Source organism: Mustelus asterias, chromosome 5 (assembly GCF_964213995.1).
Source record: "Mustelus asterias chromosome 5, sMusAst1.hap1.1, whole genome shotgun sequence".
Taxonomy (NCBI): Eukaryota; Metazoa; Chordata; class Chondrichthyes; order Carcharhiniformes; family Triakidae; genus Mustelus; species Mustelus asterias.
Genome location: NC_135805.1, coordinates 123,787,210 through 123,812,584, shown reverse-complemented (window position 1 = coordinate 123,812,584; position 25,375 = coordinate 123,787,210). Strand labels below are relative to the sequence as shown.

Below are 25,375 nucleotides of genomic sequence, written 5' to 3'. Positions count from 1 at the left end.
TAATTTCTCTTTCATAAAACTGTGTTGATTCTGCATTCTCATATAAGGATTACCCAAGTATCCTGTGATCACATACTTTATAATAGGTTTTAGCATTTCCATACCACTGATGTTAGATAACTGCTTTCACTCTTCCCCATTTCTTAAATAGTGCTACCTTCTAATCTCCAAAGATTATTCTGGATTTGAGGATATTCTGGAAGATCAAAACCAATGCATCCACTATCTCTGTAGCCACAGATTTCAAAACACTCGGATCGAGAGCATCAGATCCAGGGGATTAGTTGGCTTTTAGGTCTATTAATTTTTCCAGAGCTCATTTCCTTTAATTTCCTCACTCTCATTAGACCTCCAGTTTCTCACCATTCCTGAAATGTTCTGTGTGTTTTCTACTGTGAAGTATATTTATTTAATGTCTCAGTCATTTCCGTATTCCCCATTATAATTGTCTGCCTCTGTTTAGTTCCAATGTTACTTTCATTGATCTCTTCCTTTTCAGATATCTAGCAAAGGCTCTTCAAATATGACTTTGCATTTCATATCAGTTTAATATTTATCTTTTATTGAAAATTAAAGTTAATTTTCCTTTTAGTTTCTCTTTTTAAAGCTGTCTTAATTCAAATTTTCCCTTGCCTTATTTTTTTCTTCTGTTCTTAATTTGATTTAAGTTCCTTTTCTCCAGCTCACTATGTTTCTATCACTGTCCTTGAATTGAGTTGGTGGGCAGCAGCTGTGAGTTGCCGCATGGGGTCTTAATATAATGGTGACTGCAGAAACCTGAGTAATTCTGGTAACAATGAAGAAGGAAGAGGGAAAATAAAAAAAAAGTGGTTCAGCCATTTCACTGCTTGCAAATCTTTACCCTGGTGCATGTAGCTTGAGCGTATCTTCAGCTGACTCTATATGGCATCAGAGGCCCTTGCTGTCCAGACAATCCTGATCGCCTCAGTGGGCTTGATTTTAAAATGATCGTATAACACCATAATTGTGTGCTGCTTGAGTCCATTCTAACAGGATTCCTAGCTCATGGTGTTGCTTCAGTTATCTTAAAAAAAGAACAGGTGAATATTGAAGTCAGCCAACCATTGTTGACAGTTAGGAAAGTTAATGGTGAGTTTGTTACGTTCATGAGATAGAGGCTAAGCATTTTCTGAAAGCTGGTCTCACTCCAGCACCAATTTTTCGCTGCAAGCATGGTAGAAATCCTGTTTATGTACCTATCGCACTTCTTCTGAGGTTACCAGCAAAAGAGTGGAATTAGCTTTGAGATAGAACCTCTAGTCAGAAATTAACTGTTATAGGCTATGTGATTATAGCGAAGGACAGAAACGGGGGGGGGAAGCATTGACAGAGTTTGCAGGAAAAAAGGTTGAATAGATGCCACAAGAAGACAGTATCAGGAGCCAGGTCTGTTCTTGGGTCAGAAACTTCCTCTTTAAGGAACCTAATTAAAGTTCAGATTTTCAAGGGGTGAGCCCTGAATTGATATAAAGACAAGATTCCTATCCACTGAAAACTAATGGTGCTGAGAATGGAGGTGAAATGTGGGACTCCCCATGGCGGCCATCACAGAGGCTGTTGGTTGTCCTGAGGGAGAAAACCATTGATTGCACCCAAGCCTTTCACTTCACCCCATGGAAACCAGATGTTACAGGGGAGCTGGAATTTGCCACCTGGGGCAGGATAATCCCTCGCTTCATCAGATGCCAACCTGGATCTAATCCTTTTGGTGGTGAGGGAGAGGAAGGAAGTCCTCTTCCAGGAGGGTGGCTGAAAGAGGAAACCTCTTTGTTCATTTTCCTTAGTCTCCAATTCCTCCCCCTCCTCTTATCTCCTGTTCCTTCTCCTCCCTTGATGAGCTGTCCTCTTCTAGGGTCATATTGTCTTCTTTATCTTTGGAGAACTATGTTATGGAAAGTGCAGCAGAGCACCACAATGGCTGAGACCCTGCAGGAGGCTACTGGAAGGTAGCAGCTGACCGATGAAGGCATTGGAATGGCATCTTCAGAAGCCCAATAGACTGCTCAATATTTGTCCTGCTGAGCAGGTGGCATTGTATCATTTCTGCGCCTCTGTCTGGGACCCCGGTAGATTGGTCAATAGTGACCCCTTGAAGGGATATCCCTTGTCCTGTAGGATGCATGCACACATTTTGAGGTTTGGAGTGAAGATCTGAGGGGATGGACTGGTGGAGGATAGAGTCATGGTAGCAGTCGGGAAAGCAAGAGCATACGTGGATGAAGGTCTTGTTGTGGTTTCGGACTAGTTGAACATTGAGGGATTGGAAGACTCTCCTGTTGATGGATCTCACTGGCTGATCATGAGTGCCTTGATGATAACATGGGGCAATCAATGATGCTCTGCACCAGGGGAATCCAGTGATGGAAAAATCTAGTGCCCTCTGTCCCTGTGATGTTGGGTCTGTTAAATGCATGTGTTACCCAGTTCTGGTAAAGGGGACATCAGTGACCAGTGAGATGCAGTGTTGTGCAGTCATTTTTGAGATGGCAGTAAAGTCCACAGCTGATTCTTGAAAGGAACTGGAAGCAAAGATATTCCAGGCAGCAGTGACTTTGATGGCCATCGGCAGTGAATGGTGTGAGGTCTTTGGTGATGAGGACACAAACATCTATGACCTTGTGCCTGGAGAGTTGCAGGCTCCTGAAGCACTGAGTCTCAATTATTTCCAGGTAGCTCTGTCTTTGGCAGTCAATCCAGTGTTGAGGATATGGCCTCCCTTGCTTTCCACGTTCCTCTTGCGGTTCCCATATCCTCCTGCTGTTCTCAATGACTGGGGAAGGGATTAGAAAATGGTCAAATTATTATCACCACTTTTCCTGATCCTTCACCTGGAATAGCAACTTGCTTGATCAGTTTGACATGCCTGCGTTGTTTGACAGGGATCACTTATTTTGGGTTCGAGCCCCAAAATATTAATATAAACTAATAGGAATGTAGCTGTGTGTAAATGGATCTATTTGCATTGCTATGATCACATGTATCTTACTTCTTATAGATAGAGTTATTGGGCTAAATCTTGCTAACAGAGGGCATTTCATGGCAAATTCCATTAGTTGGACTTTCTGCTGCATCCTTCAGCCTGAAAAACTGTTGTGCTGTAACTTGCCAGGAGTGAGAGATGGTAACAGGGCATCTGGGACATTTGTTTCATTCTTTCATGGGACAAGGGCATCGTTGGCTAGGGTAACATTTATTGCCTATCCCTAATTGCCCTTGAGAAGATGGTGGTGAGCTGCCTTCTTGAACCACTGCAGGATGGTGAGTAGCTTGGAGGGGAACTTCCAGGTGGTGATGTTCCCAGGTATCTGCTGCTCTTGTCCTTTTAGATGGTAGAGGTCATGAGTTTGGGAGTTAATGGAACAGTAGTTTGTTTTAAATTGTCACTTCAACTTCATTCAGTAATGAGCTAGAAGAGTTTAAATTGTTCCATTTCTGAATCACAGAAGTTGACATTGTATCACCTGCCCTAACATTTCTGTGGTTATTTTAATTGACAATTAGGGTGCAAATCCAGAAGGCCCCAGGGCCTGATGGAATCTATCCAAGGCTGCTCAGGGAGACGAGAGGTGAAATCGTTGGGCCTCTGACGCAAATCTTTGTCTCGTCACTGGACGCAGGTGAGGTCCCAGAGGATTGGAGGATAGCCAATGTGGTCCTGTTATTTAAGAAGGGTAGGAAGGATAACCCGGGTAATTATAGGCCGGTGAGCTTGACGTCCGTGGTGGGGAAGTTGTTGGAGAGGATTCTTAGAGATAGGATGTATGCGCATTTAGAAAGGAATGAACTCATTAACGATAGTCAACATGGTTTTGTGAGAGGGAGGTCATGCCTCACTAACCTGGTGGTGTTTTTTGAAGAAGTGACCAAAATGGTTGACGAAGGAAGGGCCGTGGATGTTGTCTATATGGACTTTAGTAAAGCGTTTGACAAAGTCCCTCATGGTAGGCTAGTGAAAAAGGTTGGATCCCATGGGATAAAGGGGGAGGTGGCTAGATGGGTGGAGAACTGGCTTGGTCATAGAAGACAGAGGGTGGTAGTGGAAGGGTCTTTTTCCGGCTGGAGGCCTGTGATAGTGGTGTACCGCAGGGCTCTGTATTGGGACCTCTGCTGTTTGCGATTTATATAAATGATCTGGAAGAAGGAGTAACTGGGGTGATCAGTAAGTTTGCGGACGACACAAAACTGGCAGGACTTGCAGATAGTGAGGAACATTGTCAGAGGCTACAGAGGATATAGATAGGCTGGAAATTTGGGCAAGGAAATGGCAGATGGAGTTCAATCCTGATAAATGCGAAGTGATGCATTTTGGTGGGAATAATGTAGGGAGGAGCTACACGATAAATGGAAGAACCATAAAGGATGTAGAGACGCAGAGGGACCTGGGTGTGCAAGTCCACAGATCTTTGAAGGTGACGTCACAGGTGGAGAAGGTGGTGAAGAAGGCATATGGCATGCTTGCCTTTATAGGACGGGGCATAGAGTATAAGAGTTGGGGTCTGATGTTGCAGATGTATAGAACGTTGGTTCGGCCGCATTTGGAATACTGCGTCCAGTTCTGGTCGCCACACTACCAGAAGGACGTGGAGGCTTTGGAGAGAGTACAGAGGAGGTTTACCAGGATGTTGCCTGGTATGGAGGGGCTTGGTTATGAGGAGAGATTGGGGAAACTGGGGTTGTTCTCCTTGGAAAGACGGAGGATGAGGGGAGACTTAATAGAGGTGTATAAAATTATGAAAGGCATAGATAGGGTGAACGGTGGGAAGCTTTTCCCCGGGTCGGTGGTGACGTTCACGAGGGGTCATAGGTTCAAGGTGAAGGGGGGGGAGGTTTAACACAGATATCAGAAGGACATATTTCACACAGAGGGTCGTGGGGGCCTGGAATGTGTTGCCGGGCAAGGTGGTGGAGGCGGACACACTGGGAACGTTTAAGACTTATCTAGACAGCTATATGAACGGAGTGGGAATGGAGGGATACAAAAGAGTGGTCTAGTTTGGACCAGGGAGTGGCGCGGGCTAATTGTTCCTTGTTTCTCGTTTCAAGGCTTCATTCTATGATCATCTTGCTGGTGCCAGTACAGAGCGAGACTGCGGATAGTTGGGAACCTGTCTCGGGGGCAGGGAATTCATATGGTGTTCGTGGAAGTGGAAATGACTCGGGTTGGGAAGCATTTTCCGATCAGGGCCATTGTGATCTCCTGGACTCGTTTCGATCGCCTCAGCGGGTCGGAGAGGAATTTCCCAGATTTTTTTTCCCCATATTGGCCCTGGGGTTTTCACTCTGGGTTTTCGCCTCTCCCTGGAGATCACATGGTCTGGAATGGGGGGGTGGGGGTGAGTTAATAGGTTGTGATGAACAAAGCATCGTAGCTGTGAGGGACAGCTCGGTGGATAGGATATTGGTATGTAGATAGGCTGGAAAATTGGGCGGGGATCCTGGATTCAGGATTCAATCCTGGACCGGGGAGCGGCGCGGGCTTGGAGGGCCGAAGGGCCTGTTCCTGTGCTGTATTGTTCTTTGTTCTTTTGTTCCTAAAAATAGCAGGGAGGCTCAGAGCAAGAGACCTTTCACATGAATAAAGTGGCACAACGGAATAAATAGAGTAGCAAGATTTGGAGATTTGAAATTCAGTGTATCTCTCAATCCACTGTTAACTCCGATCAGTGGTGGACAGAGTGTGCATCAACAGGACGGAAGAATTTGTACTCTCTCAGATAGTGGCTGAAAAATGTGACTCAATACCAACATTTGGACTGTCCCATTCACCCTCAAGTAAAAGCTAAAAAGATTGGCCGAATCGACAAGGGAGGCCAAAGATGGACACTGCTATAAAACTGTTTGCCTCTTTATGCCCTATTAATCCTTACATAAAAGGATATTATTGCACATTCTGCATTTCCAAATCCTTCCATATTTTTGGTTCTTCCTTCTGTTCTGACCACAAAGTTGAAGGTGTAGATAGATCAACACAGTAGCGTTGGAATGAAATTTTGCTCAATTCACGATGGCTTTATGTTAACACTAGCACTATACATGAAAATCAATGAGAGCGACCAGAAAGTAAGTAAACAACTTTGTACATATTTCAATGACAGACACTGCTGAGCTTATTAAAAAAGTAATTGTTTTAAAAAGATAAACATTTGTTTGGCAGGACATTCTTTTGGTATTTCAATGTACTTGTGCTGCTTGTAATGGTGATAGCTACATCTGCAATATAAGACAATTAATGCTGGAATAAAAATATCAGAAAAACTAAAAACCATTCAATGAACAGGTGGTTCATATTTGTCAAAACTAAATTCCCCTTTTTTCTTGATAAAAATATGAAATATAAGTGTGACTGATGTGAAATTATGGAGTCACTAGGGCTGTATGTTTGTTCTTCTCGAACCATTTGCAAATGTCCAAAACTACATTGCGGACTTGATTTATTGAGCACGAATTAATGTGTGAGAATACAGATTCCTCCTACACTTGCTGCATCACTGCTCTTCCACAGAACCCTTTGCTGAGTAATTAACCCCATGTTACTCTTGTGATGCAAAGAAAATCAGCACTCAATTCTCAGCTTGCTCTGCTACAGTAGAAAGAAGCTACAATGACAAAATGTCTGAAGACGAGGGTTTTCAAGGTCATGACACCGAGGAAAGTAGTAGGCGGAGTTTGACAGACCTGTCATGGTGGGGACCGGGCTAGAAAATGCATTCAAAGACTTCGATGGGACTGGAGAATCCTGCTGATGGGAGGGGCTGTAAAATTCTGCCCAGTGTCTTTCTTCACATCCATTCCAATTGGGGAAGCTCTTGAAAATAAACTGCAAGAACTCAAGCGAATTTGAAGAAAAAGAGTTTTGCATGTGACATTAGATAAATGTTTTGAATAATCACTTGGAATATTCAAAAGGAATTTGGTAGGAGCCATCTACAAGTTGAGCAGAATTTCCCCACGCAGGCAGAATCGATGGTAGGGGGTGAGGGGAGAATTCGGTTGCAGGTCCAAAAATCAGTTTCACACTGATGTAAAATGATAGCGGGATTTTTCAATGCAGCCTGCCATAGCAGATTGGGAATCCCACTGGAGGCTGACATGAAATTGATTTGCATCCTGCTTATAGGATGCAGGTCAAGGCCAGACCTGAATCTCTCCCATGCCTGATCCTCCGTGACGTCAGCGGTAAAACATCGGGCCTATGTGGCGTGCAAAAGTTGGGACTTGCCTGAAGAAGGCAAGGGGCTGCCTCGAGTTTAGGGATGGAGTTTGCTAGCGACCCCTGTTGCCAGAACACCAAAGCTGTCGGTGAGTGGGGCATCGATGAAATGGATTTTCAGATTCAGTGTCATTGAGTATGTCCATCCTCCAGCCTCAGAGCGTCCCTGAAGATCCATCTGGTTTCTTCAACAGTGGGTCAGTGATGTCAGGTACCTTTTAAATATGGCAGCAGGAAGTGTGCTCGCAAGCCCGACCATCATGGAAGATGGCGCAAAAGCCCTGGATGCTTAATTAATTACACTGCAGATGGAAGATATGCCATGGTTTCCCATTCTCTCGGATTAAGTGAACTCAGAGAGATTGCATATTGCTTAATAGTTGGAACTTGACCATGACTGAAGATGATTTCCTGCCACCATCCTTGCGTCCTTTTCCAAAATGTATGTTGAGAACCATCAGTGTATGTGAGCACTGACAGGCAACAATTCATCAGTTCTGCAGTATGTACTGAGCAGATCCATCACACTTTTGGAGGTCCTTGTTCTCAGTCCATTCTGTTCCTTTCAAAAAATGAGCAGGCTTGAAACCACACATGGGTGTAACCATAAACCACTTTTTAAATTAAAAAAAGCACAGTGGTGTTCTCATTAAAGTTAATGAGTAACTTACAAGAATCTGGAAACTGAATGGTGTTGTCATACTGAATGCTTATCAAGTTCTGCTCTGTTTTAATTAACCTGTTTACTTTAAAGAGTTTATCACCTACATTAAAATAACAGATGGGAACTTGATATGAAATGCACAATAGCATAATTTACAATAATTTCCAAGCTTTTAGTAATCAGAGTGCTGGATTATTTTTAAAAAGACTAAATGAAAAGTAATGCCAAAAATGTTATTTAAGAGCTTAAAGTACTTTTGCCAGATTTGGAACGCTCTGTCCAACAGGGTGAAGGGTTCAATAGAAACTGAGAAAGCGAATTTGGTAAATACTTGAGAAGGAGAAAATTGGGATGGAGCAGGAGAGAGGGGAGAATTAGATGGTTCTTTCAAAGAATTGGTGTGGACATGATGGGCCAAATGGCCTTTTGTGTCTTGCCATGATTCTGTACGCGAATTGAATTACTTTATTAGTAATGCTTGTTTAAAGATGCAGGGATTCGGGTTCCTGCTGCATGCTGTACACTGTTGAGATGGTAGAGGTTGCGGTGATGGGTTGGGGGTTCTTGTTGGTGTACACTATGCCGAGATGGTGGAGGGTTGTGGTGAGCAGGGGTCAGAGGTTCTGATACTGTGCTGATATGATGGAAGGTTGTGGTGAAGCAGGGGTTGGAGGTTTTGGCTATGTGCTGTACACTTTGTTGAGATGCTGGGGTTGTGGTGATGCTAGGGTTGGGGGTTCTGGCTGCATGTTGTACACTGTGTTGAGATGAATGGAGGATGTGGTGGTGCAGGGGCCTGGGGGTTCAGACTGCAATGCTGTCCTTGCTGAGCTGAAATTAAGGGGCCAAGGTCTGCAACTACTCTGAGAATTTCCCCTTCTGAGAGCCTGGCTACTAGTAGGTATGAACATAGAACATAGAACAGTACAGCACAGAACAGGCCCTTCAGCCCTCGATGTTGTGCCGAGCTTTGTCCGAAACCAAGATCAAGCTATCCCACTCCCTATCATTCTGGTGTGCTCCATGTGCCTATCCAATAACCACTTGAAAGTTCCTAAAGTGTCCGACTCCACTGTCACAGCATGCAGTCCATTCCACACCCCAACCACTCTCTGAGTAAAGAACCTGCCTCGGACATCCCTCCTATATCTCCCACCATGAACCTTATAGTTATGCTCCCTATTAACAGCTAGATTCACATGTGGAAATAGTCTCTGAACGTCCACTCTATCTATCCCCCTTATCATCTAATAAACATCTATTAAGTCACCTCTCAGCCTCCTCCGCTCTAAAGAGAAAAGCCCAAGCTCCCTCAACCTTTCCTCATAAGACCTACCCTCCAAACCAGGCAGCATCCTGGTAAATCTCCTCTGCACTCTTTCCAGCGCTTCCACATCCTTCTTATAGCGAGGTGACCAGAACTGCACACAATATTCCAAATGTGGTCTCACCAAGGTCCTGTACAGTTGCAGCATAACCCCACGGCTCTTAAACTCAAACCCCCTGTTAATGAACGCTAACACACTATAGGCCTTCTTCACGGCTCTATCCACTTGAGTGGCAACTTTCAGAGATCTGTGGATATGAACCCCACGATCTGTCTGTTCCTCCACATTCCTCAGAACCCTGCCGTTGACCCTGTCATCCGCATTCAAATTTGTCCTACCAAAATTAATCACCTTGCACTTATCAGTATTAAACTCCATCTGCCATTTTTCAGTCCAGCTCTGCATCCTATCAATGTCTCTTTGCAGCCTACAACAGCCCTCCACCTCATCCACTACTCCACCAATCTTGGTGTCATCAGCAAATTTACTGACCCACCCTTCAGCCCCCTCCTCCAAGTCATTGATAAAAATCACAAAGAGCAGAGGACCCAGCACTGATCCCTGTGGTACACCACTGATAACTGGTCTCCAGTCTGAAAATTTTCCATCCACCACCACCCTCTGTCTTCTATGAGATAGCCAGTTACTTATCCAATCGGCCAAATTTCCCTCTATACCACGCCTCCTTACTTTCTTCATGAGTCTACCATGGGGAACCTTATCAAACGCCTTACTAAAATCCATGTGTACGACATCAACTGCTCTACCTTCATCTACACACTTAGTTATCTCCTCAAAGAATTCAATCAAATTTGCGAGGCAAGACTTACCCTTCACGAATCCGTGCTGACTATCACGGATTAAGCTGCATCTTTCCAAATGGTTATAAATCCTAACCCTCAGGACCTTTTCCATTAACTTACTAACCGGCCTATAATTACCAGGGTCATTCCTATTTCCTTTCTTAAACAGAGGAACAACATTCACTACTCTCCAGTCCTCTGGCACAATCCCCGTGGACAGTGAGGACCCAAAGATCAAAGCCAAAGGCTCTGCAATCTCATGCCGTGCCTCCCAAACAATCCTAGGATATATCCCATCTGGCCCAGGGGACTTATCGACCCTCAGGTTTTTCAAAATTGCTAATACACCTTCCCTCAGAACATCTACCTCCTCCAGCCTATCAGCCTGTATCCCACTCTCATCCTCAAAAACATGATGCCTCTCCTTGGTGAACACTGAAGAAAAGTATTCATTCATTGCCTCTCCTATCTCTTCTGACTCCATGCACAAGTTCTCACTACTATCTTTGACCGGCCCTAACATCACCCTGGTCATTCTTTTATTTCTCACATAAGAGTAAAAAGCCTTGGGGTTTTCCTTGATCCGACCCGCCAAGTACTTCTCATGCCCTCTCCTAGCTCTCCTAAGCCCTTTTTTTAAAGCTCATTCCTTGCTACCTTGTAACCCTCAAGCGACCCAACTGAACCTCGTTTTCTCATCCTTACATACGCTTCCTCCTTCCTCTTGACAAGATATTCAACCTCTTTTGTGAACCATGGTTCCCTCACTCGGCCATTTCCTCCCTGCCTGACAGGGACATGCCTATCAAGGACACGCAGTATTTGTTCCTTGAACAAGCTCCACTTTTCATTTGTGCCTTTCCCTGACAGTTTCTGTTCCCATCTTATGCTCCCTAATTCTTGCCTAATTGCATCATAATTACCCCTCCCCCAATTATAAACCTTGCCCTGCCGTAAGGCCCTATCCCTCTCCATTGCAATAATGAAAGACACCGAATTGTGGTCTCTATCTCCAAAGTGCTCTCCCACAACCAAATCTAACACTTGGCCCGGTTCATTACCCAGTACCAAGTCCAATGTGGCCCCGGCTCTTGTCGGCCTATCCACATATTGTGTCAGGAAACCCTCCTGCACACACTGTACAAAAACTGCCCCATCCGAACTATTCGACCTATAAAGGTTCCAATCAATGTTTGGAAAGTTAAAGTCACCCATGACAACTACCCTGTGACCTCCTGTATGCTAGGTATGTGTGGTGAACCATCGTTGGTTACCACTGGGGGTTGTTATTATGTTACTGTTGGGCTAGGGTGTTATTACTGTGGGGGTTGTACAATGTTGTTGGGTTAGGGTGTTTACCTGTTATAAGTGTTATCATGGCACATCCCAGTGGGGCCCCGCCTCCGGTGGCGAGGTATAAGACCCTCTGCTCTGGCAGGACCCCTTCAGTCTGAACTGGTGTATTCGTGTTAGTAGTTCCATTGTTACACAATAAAAGCCTTCAATATCGAAGCCTTGGTTCCACGTGCTTAATTGTCGCGCATCAATTTTATTGTGTAACAGAAAACTCTCAGCTGTACAAAAAAAAAGAGTATGGAACAGATCTTAAAACCAGATCGTCTGGCGCTGGACCCACGTGCGGTCGGTGCCGCTAACACCTTCGACCACTGGTGGAAGTGTTTCGAGGACTACCTGGCAGCCTCTGTAGCTATCACTACAGACAGTGACAAACTCCAAGTCCTCCACGCAAGGGTAAGCGACACGATTTATCTCGCGATTCGTGCGGCTCCCACTTACCCGAGGGCCGTCGAGCTCCTGAAGAAACGATACACGAAACCACCCAACGAGATACACGCTCGTTACCTCCTCGCTACACGACGTCGGCAGTCGGGCGAAACCACGGAGGACTACGCCAATGAGCTCCTGCAGCTTGCCAGGGGTTGCGATTGTAAAGACGTATCAGCCGAACAATATATGTACGACCTCGCCCGAGACGCGTTCGTAGCAGGGGTAGGGTCCTCGTACATCAGGCTTAAATTACTGGAAAAGGGGAACCTCGACTTGACCCAAGCAATGGAGATGGCTGGGATGCTGGAGGCGGCGTCGAAGAGCTTGGCGCTGTACCCCGAGGACCACATGCAGTCAACGTGGCAGGAGCAAGCTCAGCTCCCTCCTCGCCCCGCTAACCCGCGCTCCCAGATCGATCCGACGACGGCGGCAGCTCCAGGTGGCCAGCGATGCTATTTTTGTGGTGGGGCCAAGCATCCACGGCAACAGTGTCCGGCAAGAACGGCTATCTGCAGCCAGTGCGGTAAAAAAGGCCACTACGGTAAAGTCTGCAGGTCGAAGTCTAAAAACGGCAGTGCAGCCTAGAACCCTCCAGAACGGAGACAATCTCCTTCGGCGTCGCAGTACCCACGAGGTCCGACCACGTGCGAACCCAGGACGGCGCCATCGTGGCTGACGGAGGAGGAGGAAGACCACCAGGAGTCGCTGCGTTTGGCGCCCTCGCCCACGTGCGATTCATGGGGGTGGCCATCATGGTCCACGACGACTAGGAGCGACCAGCAGGGGTCCTCAGCATCAACATCGGCGGCATGCAGTGACGCCCAGGGGCCAACGGTGGCGTCGATCTCCCTGGACCAGACTAAGCACCACAGGCTTGAGAATTCCATGATGGATATAAAGGTAAATGGTCGAACTGTGAATTGTCTGTTTGACAGTGGGAGCACCGAAAGTTTCATACACCCTGAAACTGCTAAAAGGTGTGGACTCCGGGTTCTCCCTGCCAAGCAGACAATTTCCATGGCATCACGGTCCCGGTCTGTACCGATCCAAGGACGATGTATGGTAACTCTTGAGGTACAGGGCACAATTTACGAGCAATACAGGCTCCTTGTGTTACCTCACCTTTGTGCGCCAATTCTCCTCGGACTAAATTTTATGGTCCACATGAAGAGTGTGATCCTACAGTACGGTGGGCCACTCCCTTCACTGGCAGTAGGGAATCAGCCGCAGCCTCCAAATTGCCCAAAGCGCCCCGCATGCAATCTTTCCACTCTGAAAATCACTACACCATCCCTCTTTAAGAATCTGGTACCAGGCTGCAAGCCCATCGCTACTAAAAGTAGGCGTTACAGCGCTGAAGACTGGATCTTTATTCGATCTGAGGTTCAGCGGCTCCTCAAGGAAGGGATCATACAGGCCAGTGCTAGTCCGTGGAGAGCGCAGGTCGTGGTAGTCAAAAGCGGGAACAAACCTCGGATGGTCATCGACTATAGTCAGACCATTAATCGTTATACGCAGCTGGATGCGTATCCTCTCCCGCGCATTTCTGATATGGTCAATCAGATTGCGCAGTACCGAGTGTTCTCTACCATAGACCTTAAGTCCGCCTACCATCAACTCCCCATCCGCCCAGAGGACCGACAATATACGGCTTTTGAGGCGGATGGTCGTCTATACCAATTCCTCAGGGTTCCATTTGGTGTCACCAATGGGGTCTCGGTCTTCCAGCGTGCTATGGACCGAATGGTGGACCAGAACGGGTTGCGGGCTACCTTCCCGTACCTGGATAACGTCACCATCTGCGGCCATGACCAGCAGGACCACGACACGAATCTCCAACACTTTCTGCGCACCGCATCTCGCCTGAATCTGACCTATAACAGGGAGAAGTGCGTATTCCGTACGCGCAGGTTAGCCATCCTCGGATACGTGGTGGAAAACGGGGTCATTGGCCCTGATCCAGACCGTATGCGCCCACTTACTGAACTTCCCTTGCCCGCTAGCACGAAAGCACTGAGGAGATGCCTTGGGTTCTTTTCGTACTATGCGCAGTGGGTCCCCAACTACGCGGACAAAGCTCGTCCGCTCATCAAGTCCACGACCTTCCCACTTACGCCGGAGGCCCAATTGGCCTTCAAGGCTTTGAAAAGCGACATCTCGAAAGCCACGATGCACGCGGTGGATGAATCCATCCCTTTCCAGGTGGAGAGTGATGCATCTGATTTCGCCCTAGCCGCCACACTAAACCAGGCAGGCAGGCCCGTCGCGTTCTTTTCCCGCACCCTTCAAGGCCCCGAAATTCGGCACTCAGCGGTGGAGAAGGAGGCTCAGGCCATTGTGGAGGCAGTCAGACACTGGCGCCATTACCTGGCAGGGAAGCGGTTCACCCTGATCACGGATCAACGATCCGTGGCGTTTATGTTCAGCAACACGCAGAGGGGCAAGATCAAGAACGATAAGATCTTGCGGTGGAGAATTGAGCTCTCCACCTATAATTATGATATTATGTATCGTCCAGGGAAGCTCAATGAGCCCTCGGATGCCCTCTCGCGCGGAACATGCGCCATCATGCAGGAGGACCGCTTGAAGGCCCTCCACAATGATCTGTGTCATCCTGGAGTCACCAGACTCTACCATTTCGTCAAAGCCCGCAACCTGCCCTACTCGGTGGAGGATGTCAGGTCAGTGACGAGAAGCTGTCGGATTTGCGCAGAATGCAAACCACACTTTTATCGACCAGACCGGGCACAATTGGTCAAGGCCACTCGCCCTTTTGAGAGGCTGAGTGTGGATTTTAAGGGCCCCCTTCCCTCAATGGACCGGAACGTCTATTTCCTCAACATAATAGATGAGTACTCCCGGTTCCCGTTTGTTGTCCCCTGTGCGGACACGTCGACTGCCACCGTCATCAAGGCATTCGGTGAGCTTTTTACCCTGTTCGGGTACCCCTGCTACATTCATAGCGACAGGGGCTCGTCGTTCATGAGCAACGACTTGAGGCAATTCCTGCTCTCATTCGGGATTGCCTCTAGTAGAACCACGAGCTACAACCCTAGGGGTAACGGACAGGTGGAAAGGGAGAATGCTACAGTCTGGAAGGCTGTCCTACTGGCACTGAAATCCAGGGGCCTTCCAGTCTCCCGTTGGCAGGAGGTCCTTCCAAATGCGCTCCATTCTATCCGCTCCCTCCTGTGTACGGCAACCAATGCTACTCCCCACGAGAGGATGTTCTCATTCCCTCGGAAGTCGTCCTCGGGGATCTCATTGCCAGCCTGGTTGACGTACCCAGGACCCGTCCTTCTGCGGCGCCATGTGAGGGCTCGCAAGTCCGACCCCTTGGTCGAACCGGTCCAACTCCTCCACGCCAACCCTCAGTATGCCTATGTGGCATATCCTGACGGGCGAGAGGACACTGTCTCCATTAGAGACCTGGCGCCCGCAGGGGACGTAGCAACTCCTGTCGCTCCTATTCCCCCAGTCACGAATCCACTACTCCTCATTGCTTCCCCAGACGTGGCGCGGTCAGCACCGGGACCAGTGCATAACAGTTCTACTCCCAGGTACAGCTTGCCTGAGACTCGGAGATCGGCGCCACCACCGAAGGTTCCAGGATCCCCTGCACCATCGCCTCACCAGGGCCAACCGGCCCGGGAGTCCTTGAGGGGACAGCCGGACGTTGTTTTGGAGAGAACGCCACCGCAAGCACCTGCTCCGGTTTCGCAACCGGTGTTGAGGAGATCACAGCGTCGGTGCGGTCCTCCAGACCGTCTGGACTTGTGAATTCTGTATATATGACCTGTTTTTTCTTGCACCCCGCCGCCTTTTGTTTTTAAAGGAGGGGTGAATGTGGTGAACCATCGTTGGTTACCACTGGGGGTTGTTATTATGTTACTGTTGGGCTAGGGTGTTATTACTGTGGGGGTTGTACAATGTTGTTGGGTTAGGGTGTTTACCTGTTATAAGTGTTATCATGGCACATCCCAGTGGGGCCCCGCCTCCGGTGGCGAGGTATAAGACCCTCTGCTCCGGCAGGACCCCTTCAGTCTGAACTGGTGTATTCGTGTTAGTCGTTCCATTGTTACACAATAAAAGCCTTCAATATCGAAGCCTTGGTTCCACGTGCTTAATTGTCGCGCATCAGTATGTTATTGAATAGAGCCTTTATAAAAAACTTTAGCTGTCTGGTCCGCTCTGGAGGAGTCCTGTTGCACTGTGCTGAGTAGGTATTTACATTTATCTTGAAGTACAAAGGTAGCATGAAAAGTGCATACTCCCACATCCAGGGGTGTCATAACCAAGGCAGTGTCCTGGGATTTGGGGACCAAATACAGATTGATCATTTTGCTGAATACGTCCATTCAGGCACAAGTGAGTAATTTTAATTTGCCATCCCATTCGCTCTCTGACCTCTCCCCTCTGTCCTCTATCTTCTGTCATGTTTCTGTTGTCATCCACAGCTTCTTTGGACCTATCTCTTTCTTTAGTTGTCTCATTACTGCCTCATTTTGTCTTGTGCTATCATTCTTTTTGTCATTTAATTACTCCTGCCTTCCACCCTATCATAGGCCTTCCCTTTTATTCTTTCCTTGCCCTCCAACTCCCACCTCCATTTTATCCCTGGCTTTGCATTTAAATCTAGAACATAGAACAGTACAGCACAGAACAGGCCCTTTGGCCCACGATGTTGTGCCGAGCTTTATCTGAAACCAAGATCAAGCTATCTCACTCCCTATCATCCTGGTGTGCTCCATGTGCCTATCCAATAACCACTTAAATGTTCCTAAAGTGTCTGACTCCACTATCACTGCAGGCAGTCCATTCCACACCCAACCACTCTCTGCGTAAAGAACCTATCTCTGATATCCTTCCTATATCTCCCACCATGAACCCTATAGTTATGCCCCCTTGTAATAGCTCCATCCACCCGAAGAAATAGTCTTTGAACGTTCACTCTATCTATCCCCTTCATCATTTTATAAACCTCTATTAAGTCTCCCCTCAGCCTCCTCCGCTCCAGAGAGAACAGCCCTAGCTCCCTCAACCTTTCCTCAAAAGACCTACCCTCCAAACCAGGCAGCATCCTGGTAAATCTCCTCTGCACTCTTTCCAGCGCTTCCACATCTTTCTTATAGTGAGGTGACCAGAACTGCACACAATATTCCAAATGTGGTCTCACCAAGGTCCTGTACAGTTGCAGCATAACCCCACGGCTCGTAAACTCCAACCCCCTGTTAATAAAAGCTAACACACTATTGGTCTTCTTCACAGCTCTATCCACTTGAGTGGCAACCTTTAGAGATCTGTGGATATGGACCCCAAGATCTCTCTGTTCCTCCACAGTCTTCAGAACCCTACCTTTGACCCTGTAATCCACATTTAAATTAGTCCTACCAAAATGAATCACCTCACATTTATCAGGGTTGAACTCCATTTGCCATTTTTCAGCCCAGCTTTGCATCCTATCTATGTCTCTTTGCAGCCTACAACAGCCCTCCACTTCATCCACTACTTCACCAATCTTGGTGTCATCAGCAAATTTACTGATCCACCCTTCAGTCCCCTCCTCTAAGTCATTAATAAAAATCACAAAGAGCAGAGGACCAAGCACTGATCCCTGTGGCACTCCGCTCGCAACCAGCCTCCAGTCTGAAAATTTTCCATCCATCACCACCATCTGTCTTCGATCAGATAGTCAGTTACCTATCCAATCGGCCATCTTTCCCTCTATTCCACACCTCCTTACTTTCATCATAAGCTGACCATGGGGGACCTTATCAAACGCCTTACTAAAATCCATATATATGACATCAACTGCCCTACCTTCATCAACACACTTAGTTACCTCCTCAAAAAATTCAATCAAATTTGTGAGGCACGACTTGCCCTTCACAAATCCGTGCTGACTATCCCGGATTAATCCGCATCTTTCTAAATGGTCGTAAATCCCATCCCTAAGGACCTTTTCCATCAATTTACCAACCATCGAAGTAAGGCTAACCGGTCTATAATTACCAGGGTCATTTATATTCCCTTTCTTAAACAGAGGAACAACATTCGCCACTCTCCAGTCAAGAACAAAGAACAACACAGCACAGGAACAGGCCCTTCGGCCCTCCAAGCCCGCGCCGCTCCCCGGTCCAGGATTGAATCCTGAATCCAGGATCCCCGCCCAATTTTCCAGCCTATATACATCCTAATATCTTATCCACCGAGCTGTCCCTCACAGCTATGATGCTTTGTTCAGCACAACCTATTAACTCACCCCCACCCCCCCATTCCAGACCATGTGATCTCCAGGGAGAGGCGAAAACCCAGAGTGAAAACCCCAGGGCCAATATGGGGAAAAGAAATCTGGGAAATTCCTCTCCGACCCCCTGTGGCGATCGAAACGAGTCCAGGAGATCACACTGGCCCTGATCAGAAAATGCTTCCCAACCCTATTCATTTCCACTTCTGCTTTACGAACACCATCTGAATTCACTGCCCCCGAGACTGGTTCCCAACTATCCGCAGTCTCGCTCTGTACTGGCACCAGCAAGATGATCATAGAATGAATCCTTGAAACGAGAAACAAAAACAATTAGCCCGCGCCGCTCCCTGGTCCAAACTAGACCACTCTTTTGTATCCCTCCATTCCCACTCCGTTCATATAGCTGTCTAGATAAGTCTTAAACGTTCCCAGTGTGTCCGCCTCCACCACCTTGCCCGGCAACACATTCCAGGCCCCCACGACCCTCTGTGTAAAATATGTCCTTCTGATATCTGTGTTAAACCTCCCCCCCTTCACCTTGAACCTATGACCCCTCGTGAACGTCACCACCGACCCGGGGAAAAGCTTCCCACCGTTCACCCTATCTATGCCTTTCAGTCCTCTGGCACCATCCCCGTGGACAGTGAGGACCCAAAGATCAAAGCCAAAGGCTCTGCAATCTCATCCCTTGCCTCCCAAAGAATCCTAGGATATATTTCATCAGGCCCAGGGGACTTATCGACCTTCAGTTTATTCAAAACTGCCAGGACATCCTCCCTCCGAACAACTATTTCCTCCAGCCTATTAGCCTGTAACACCTTCTCTTCCTCAAAAACATGGCCCCTCTCCTTGGTGAACACTGAAGAAAAGTATTCATTCATCACCTCGCCTATCTCTACTGACTCCATACACAAGTTCCCACTACTGTCCTTGACTGGCCCTAACCTCACCCTGGTCATTCTTTTATTTCTCACATAAGAGTAAAAAGCCCTGGGGTTTTCCTTGATCCGTCCCGCCAAGGACTTCTCATGTCCCCTCCTAGCCCTCCTAAGCCCCTTTTCCAGCTCATTCCTTGCTAACTTGTAACCCTCAATCGAGCCATCTGAACCTTGTTTCCTCATCCCTCTTCCTTTTCACAAGACATTCCACCTCTTTCGTGAACCATGGTTCCCTCACTCGGCCATTTCCTCCCTGCCTGACAGGGACATACCTATCAAGGACACCCAGTATTTGTCCCTTGAAAAAGTTCCACTTTTCATTAGTGCCTTTCCCTGACAGTTTCTGTTCCCATCTTATGCCCCCTAATTCTTGCCTAATCGCATCATAATTACCTCTCCCCCAATTATAAACCTTGCCCTGCCGTACGGCCCTATCCCCCTCCATTGCAATAATGAAAGACACCGAATTGTGGTCACTATCTCCAAAGTGCTCTCCCACAACCAAATCTAACACTTGGCCCCGTTCATTTCCCAGTACCAAATCCAATGTGGCCTCACCTCTTGTCGGCCTATCCACATATTGTGTCAGGAAACCCTCCTGCACGCACTGCACAAAAACTGCCCCATCCGAACTATTTGACCTACAAAGGTTCCAATCAATATTTGGAAAGTTAAAGTCCCCCATGACAACTACCCTGTGACGCCCACACATATCCATAATCTGCTTAGCAATTTCTTCCTCCACATCTCTATTACTATTTGGGGGCCTATAGTAAACTCCTAACAAAGTGACTGCTCCTTTCCTATTTCTAACTGCTGCCCATATTACCTCAGTGTGCAGATCCCCCTCGAAGTGCCTTTCCGCAGCCGTTAGACTATCCTTGATTAACAATGCCACTCCTCCACCTCTTTTACCAGCTTCCCTACACTTAGTGAAACATCTATACCCCGGAACGTCCAACAACCATTCCTGTCCTTGTTCTACCTGTAATTTCTTGTTCTACCTGTAATTTCTTTCAGCTCTGACAAACGGTCATTGACCTGAAACGTTAACTTTGCTCTCCAAACATGCAGCCTAACTTTGTTGATATATTAATTGCTATCAGACTTCAGACTTGAAGGAAAGTTGGCCTGACAGTTGTAAAGGTGCAAAAATCTACGTCTCAGTGAAATGGTTTGATTTTGTTCCAAAATTGTCTCACAGTTGAACCCCAAATGTTCGCTTTGATTAATGTGTCTCGAGGTAAAAGCTGGAAATCAGATGAGACAATGAATGTACCATTGGCTCTCCAGAAAGTCAGAGGAATGAAATAGGGTCACAGAGGTTTACAGCATGGAAACAGGCCCTTCGGCCCAATTTGTTCATGCTGCCCTTTTATTTTAACGACTAACTAGTCCCAATTGCCCACGCTTGGCCCATATCTCTTGATAGCCATCTTATTCATGTAATTGCCCAAATGCTTTTTAAAAGGCAAAACTGTACCTGCCTCTACTACTATCTCTGGCAGCTTGTTCCAGACACTCACCACTCATTGGAAAAATTGCCCCTCTGGACACTTTTGTATCTCTCCCCTCTCACCTTAAACCTATGCCCCCTAGTTTTAGACTCCCCCACCTTTGGGAAAAGATATTGATAATCTAGCTGATCTATGCCCCTCACTATTTTATAGACCTCCATAAGATCACCTTCTACGCTCCAGAGAAAAAAGTCCCAGCACGGTAGCACAGTGGTTAGCACTGCTGCTTCACAGCTCCAGGGACCTGGGTTCGATTCCCGGCTTGGGTCACTGTCTGTGTGGAGTTTGCACATTCTCCTTGTGTCTGTGTGGGTTTCCTCCGGGTGCTCCGGTTTTCTCCCACAGTCCAAAGATGTGCGGGTTAGTTTGATTGGCCATGCTAAAATTGCCCCTTAGTGTCCTGAGATGCGACGGTTAGAGGGGTTAGTGGGTAAAATATGTAGGGATATGGGGGTAGGGCCTGGGTGGGATTGTGGTCGGTGCAGACTCGGTGGGCCCAATGGCCTCTTTCTGTACTGTAGGGTTTCTATGATTTCTATCCAGCCTCTCCTTATAACTCAAACCATCAAGTCCTGGTAGCATCCTAGTAAATCTTTCTAGTTTACTACAATCCTTTCTATAATAGGGTGACCAGAACTGTACACAGTATTCCAAGTGTGGCCTTACCAATGTCCTGTACAACTTCAACAAGATGTTTCAACTCCTGTATTCAATGTTCTGATGTGGAGATGCCGGCGTTGGACTGGGGTAAACACAGTAAGAAGTTTAACAACACCAGGTTAAAGTCCAACAGGTTTATTTGGTAGCAAAAGCCACACAAGCTTTCGAGGCTCTGAGCCCCTTCTTCAGGTGAGTGGGAATTCTGTTCACAAACAGAACTTATAAGACACAGACTCAATTTACATGAATAATGGTTGGAATGCGAATACTTACAACTAATCCAGTCTTTAAGAAACAAAACAATGGGAGTGGAGAGAGCATCAAGACAGGCTAAAAAGATGTGTATTGTCTCCAGACAAGACAGCCAGTGAAACTCTGCAGGTCCACGCAACTGTGGGAGTTACAAATAGTGTGACATAAATTCTGATTCTAGGATCGCATGATAAAGACTCAGGAGGAAAAAAGCAGAAATATTTATGTGAAATAGTGTGACATAAACCCAATATCCCGGTTGAGGCCGTCCTTGTGTGTGCGGAACCTGGCTATCAGTTTCTGCTCCGCGACTCTGCGCTGTCGTGTGTTGCGAAGGCTGCCTTGGAGAACGCTTACCCGAATATCAGAGGCCGAATGCCCGTGACCGCTGAAGTGCTCCCCAACAGGAAGAGAACAGTCTTGCCTGGTGATTGTCGAGCGGTGTTCATTCATCCGTTGTCGCAGCGTCTGCATAGTTTCCCCAATGTACCATGCCTCGGGACATCCTTTCTTGCAGCGTATCAGGTAGACAACGTTGGCCGAGTTGCAAGAGTATGTACCGTGTACCTGGTGGATGGTGTTCTCACGTGAGATGATGGCATCTGTGTCGGCCTCAACCGGGATATTGGGTTTATGTCACACTATTTCACATAAATATTTCTGCTTTTTTCCTCCTGAGTCTTTATCATGCGATCCTAGAATCAGAATTTATGTCACACTATTTGTAACTCCCACAGTTGCGTGGACCTGCAGAGTTTCACTGGCTGTCTTGTCTGGAGACAATACACATCTTTTTAGCCTGTCTTGATGCTCTCTCCACTCCCATTGTTTTGTTTCTTAAAGACTGGATTAGTTGTAAGTATTCGCATTCCAACCATTATTCATGTAAATTGAGTCTGTGTCTTATAAGTTCTGTTTGTGAACAGAATTCCCACTCACCTGAAGAAGGGGCTCAGAGCCTCGAAAGCTTGTGTGGCTTTTGCTACCAAATAAACCTGTTGGACTTTAACCTGGTGTTGTTAAACTTCTTTCAATGTTCTGACCAATGAAACCAAGCATGCTGAATGCCTTCTTCACCACCCTGTCCACCTGTGACTCCACTTTCCATGAGTTACGAACATGTAACCCATGATCTCTTTGTTCTATAACTCTCCCCAATGCCCTAGCATTAACTGAGTAAGTCCTGCCCTGGTTTGATCTACCAAAATAGCCACTGAAATATTTACAACATGGAATTAAGGTCAAAGAGAAAAAGGAAGCATTTGTCAAGGCGAGGATGCTGGGAACACACGAAGCACGTGTGGAATACAAGGAAATAGAAAGAAACTTAAGCAAGGCGTAAGGAGGGCTAAAAGGGGTCACGAAAAGTCATTGGCCAGCAGGATTAAGGAAAATCCCAAGGCTTTTTATTCAGATATAAAGAGCGAGAGGGTAGCCAGGGAGAGGGTTGGCCCACTCAAGGACAGGGGAGGAAATCTATGCGTGGAGCCAGAGGAAATGCGCGAGGTATTAAATGAATACTTTGCGTCTGTATTCACCAAAGAGAAGGACTTGGTGGATGGTGAGTCTGGGAAAGGATATGTCGATAGTTTGAGTCATGTTGAGATCAAAAAGGAGGAGGTATTGGGGTTCTTGGGAAACATTAAGGTAGACAGGTCCCCAGGGCCTGATGGGATATACCCCAGAATACTGAGAGAGGCAAGGGAGGAAATTGCTGGGGCCTTGAGAGAAATCTTTGCATCCTCACTGGCTACAGGGGAGGTCACAGTAAGAAGTTTAACAACACCAGGTTAAAGTCCAACAGGTTTATTTGGTAGCGTTTCTGAATGGAGGGTTGTGACAAGTGGCGTTCCTCAGGGATCAGTGCTGGGACCTTTGCTGTTTGTAATATATATAAATCATTTGGAGGAAAATGTAACTGGTTTGATTAGTAAGTTTGTGGACGGCACAAAGGTTGGTGGATTTGCAGATAATGATGAGGACTGTCAGAGGATACAGCAGGATATAGATCGGTTGGAGACTTGGGTGGAGAGATGGCAGATGGAGTTTAATCGGGACAAATGTGAGGTAGTGCATTTTGGAAGGTCTAATAAAGATAGGAAATATACAGTAAATGGCAGAACCCTTAAGAGTATTGATAGGCAGAAGGATCTGGGTGTACAGGTACACAGGTCACTGAAAGTGGCAATGCAGGTGGAGAAGGTAGTCAAAAAGGCAAATGGCATGCTTGCCTTCATCGACCGGGACATTGAGTTTAAAAATTGGCAAGTCATGTTGCAGCTTTATAGAACCTTAGTTACGCCGCAAAGAACAAAGAACAATACAGCACAGGAACAGGCCCTTCGGCCCTCCAAGCCCGCGCCGCTGCCTGGTCCAAACTAGACCATTCTTTTGTATCCCTCCATTCCCACTCCGTTCATATGGCTGTCTAGATAAGTCTTAAACGTTCCCAGTGTGTCCGCCTCCACCACCTTGCCTGGCAGCGCATTCCAGGCCCCCACCACCCTCTGTGTAAAATATGTCCTTCTGATATCTGTGGTAAACCTCCCCCCCTTCACCTTGAACGCACTGGAATATAGTGTTCAATTCTGGTCGCCACACTACCAGAGGATGTGGAGACTTTGGAGAAGGTACAGAAAAGATTTACTAGGATGTTGCCTGGTATTGGAGGGCATTAGCTATGAGGGGAGGTTGGAGAAACTTGGTTTGTTCTCACTGGAACAATGGAGGGTGAGGGGCGACCTGATAGAAGTCTACAAGATTATGAGGGGGATGGACAGAGTGGATAGTCCATTGAATCCATAGAATTTCTACAGTACAAAAAGAGGCCATTTGGCCCATCGAGTCTGCACCGACCACAATCCCACTCGGGCCCTTTTCCCGTAAACCCACATATTTACCCTGCTAATCCCCCTGACACTAGGGCCAATCAGCCTAACCCGCATATCTTTGGACTGTGAGAGGAAACCAGAGCACCCAGAGGAAACCCACGTGGCCACTGGGAGAATGTGCAAACTCCACAGACTGTGACCATAGGCAGGAATTGAACCTGGGTCCCTTGCGCTGTGAGGCAGCAGTGCTAACCACTGTGCCATCGTGCCACCCTAAAGTCACAGACTTTTTCCCAGCGTGGAAGAGTCAATTACTAGGGGGTTTAAGGTGCGAGGGATAAGGTGTAAAGGACATGTACGAGGCAAGCTTTTTACACCCAGGAAGCTGAGTGCCTGGAACTCGCTGCCGGGGGAGGTAGTGGAAGTAGATACGATAATGACTTTTAAGGGGCGTCTGGACAAATACATTAATAGAGGGATATGGTCCCCGGAAGGGTCGGGGGTTTTAGTTAAGTCGGGCAGCATGGTCGATGCAGGCTTGGAGGGCCGAAGGGCCAATTCCTGTGCTGTAATTTTCTTTGTTTTTTGGAATGATGTTGTGCATTTGGGTCCAGCTAATATACCTTAAAACAGTGATAATTGAGAACTGTCATTCATCTCTCCATTGTTACCCATGGAAAAAATTAACACATTTATTTCAAATTACATGACTTCATGCAAAGCCAAATAATATGACCATTCTTATGATTGCACCTTTTGTTTAAAATAAATAAATTGAATAGCACTGGGCGATTTTGTGTTTTGCTCAGTGCATTCATTATCTGTTAGTTATTAGTGTAATTAAGTCACATACTTTGAAAAATCTTCTGTGGATGCTGGAAAGCAAAGGCAAATGCTGTAGTTTGATGGTCTTTTGCTCTGTATATTAAAAATTGCCACTAACGTTGACTGTAAGTATTTTATAAAGTGACAAAAAGCTTGAACATGACTGAAATCTGTTTCACTTCATTGTCATATTAGCTGTCATTTAAAAGGAAATGTGTTGAGAGCACAGTATATTATCCTTCTCCATTTGATTTTTTTTGCCCTTTTGTTTAGCTGTGCTTGGCAGAC

General features: G+C 46.8%; 1 protein-coding gene across 3 annotated transcripts in view; it reads left to right on the top strand.

The window, feature by feature from the left end:
- bmp5 (bone morphogenetic protein 5) overlaps nt 1–25,375 on the top strand; it is a 231,656-nt gene that overhangs the window by 120,304 nt on the left and 85,977 nt on the right. The gene's annotated exons all lie outside the window — the stretch shown is intronic.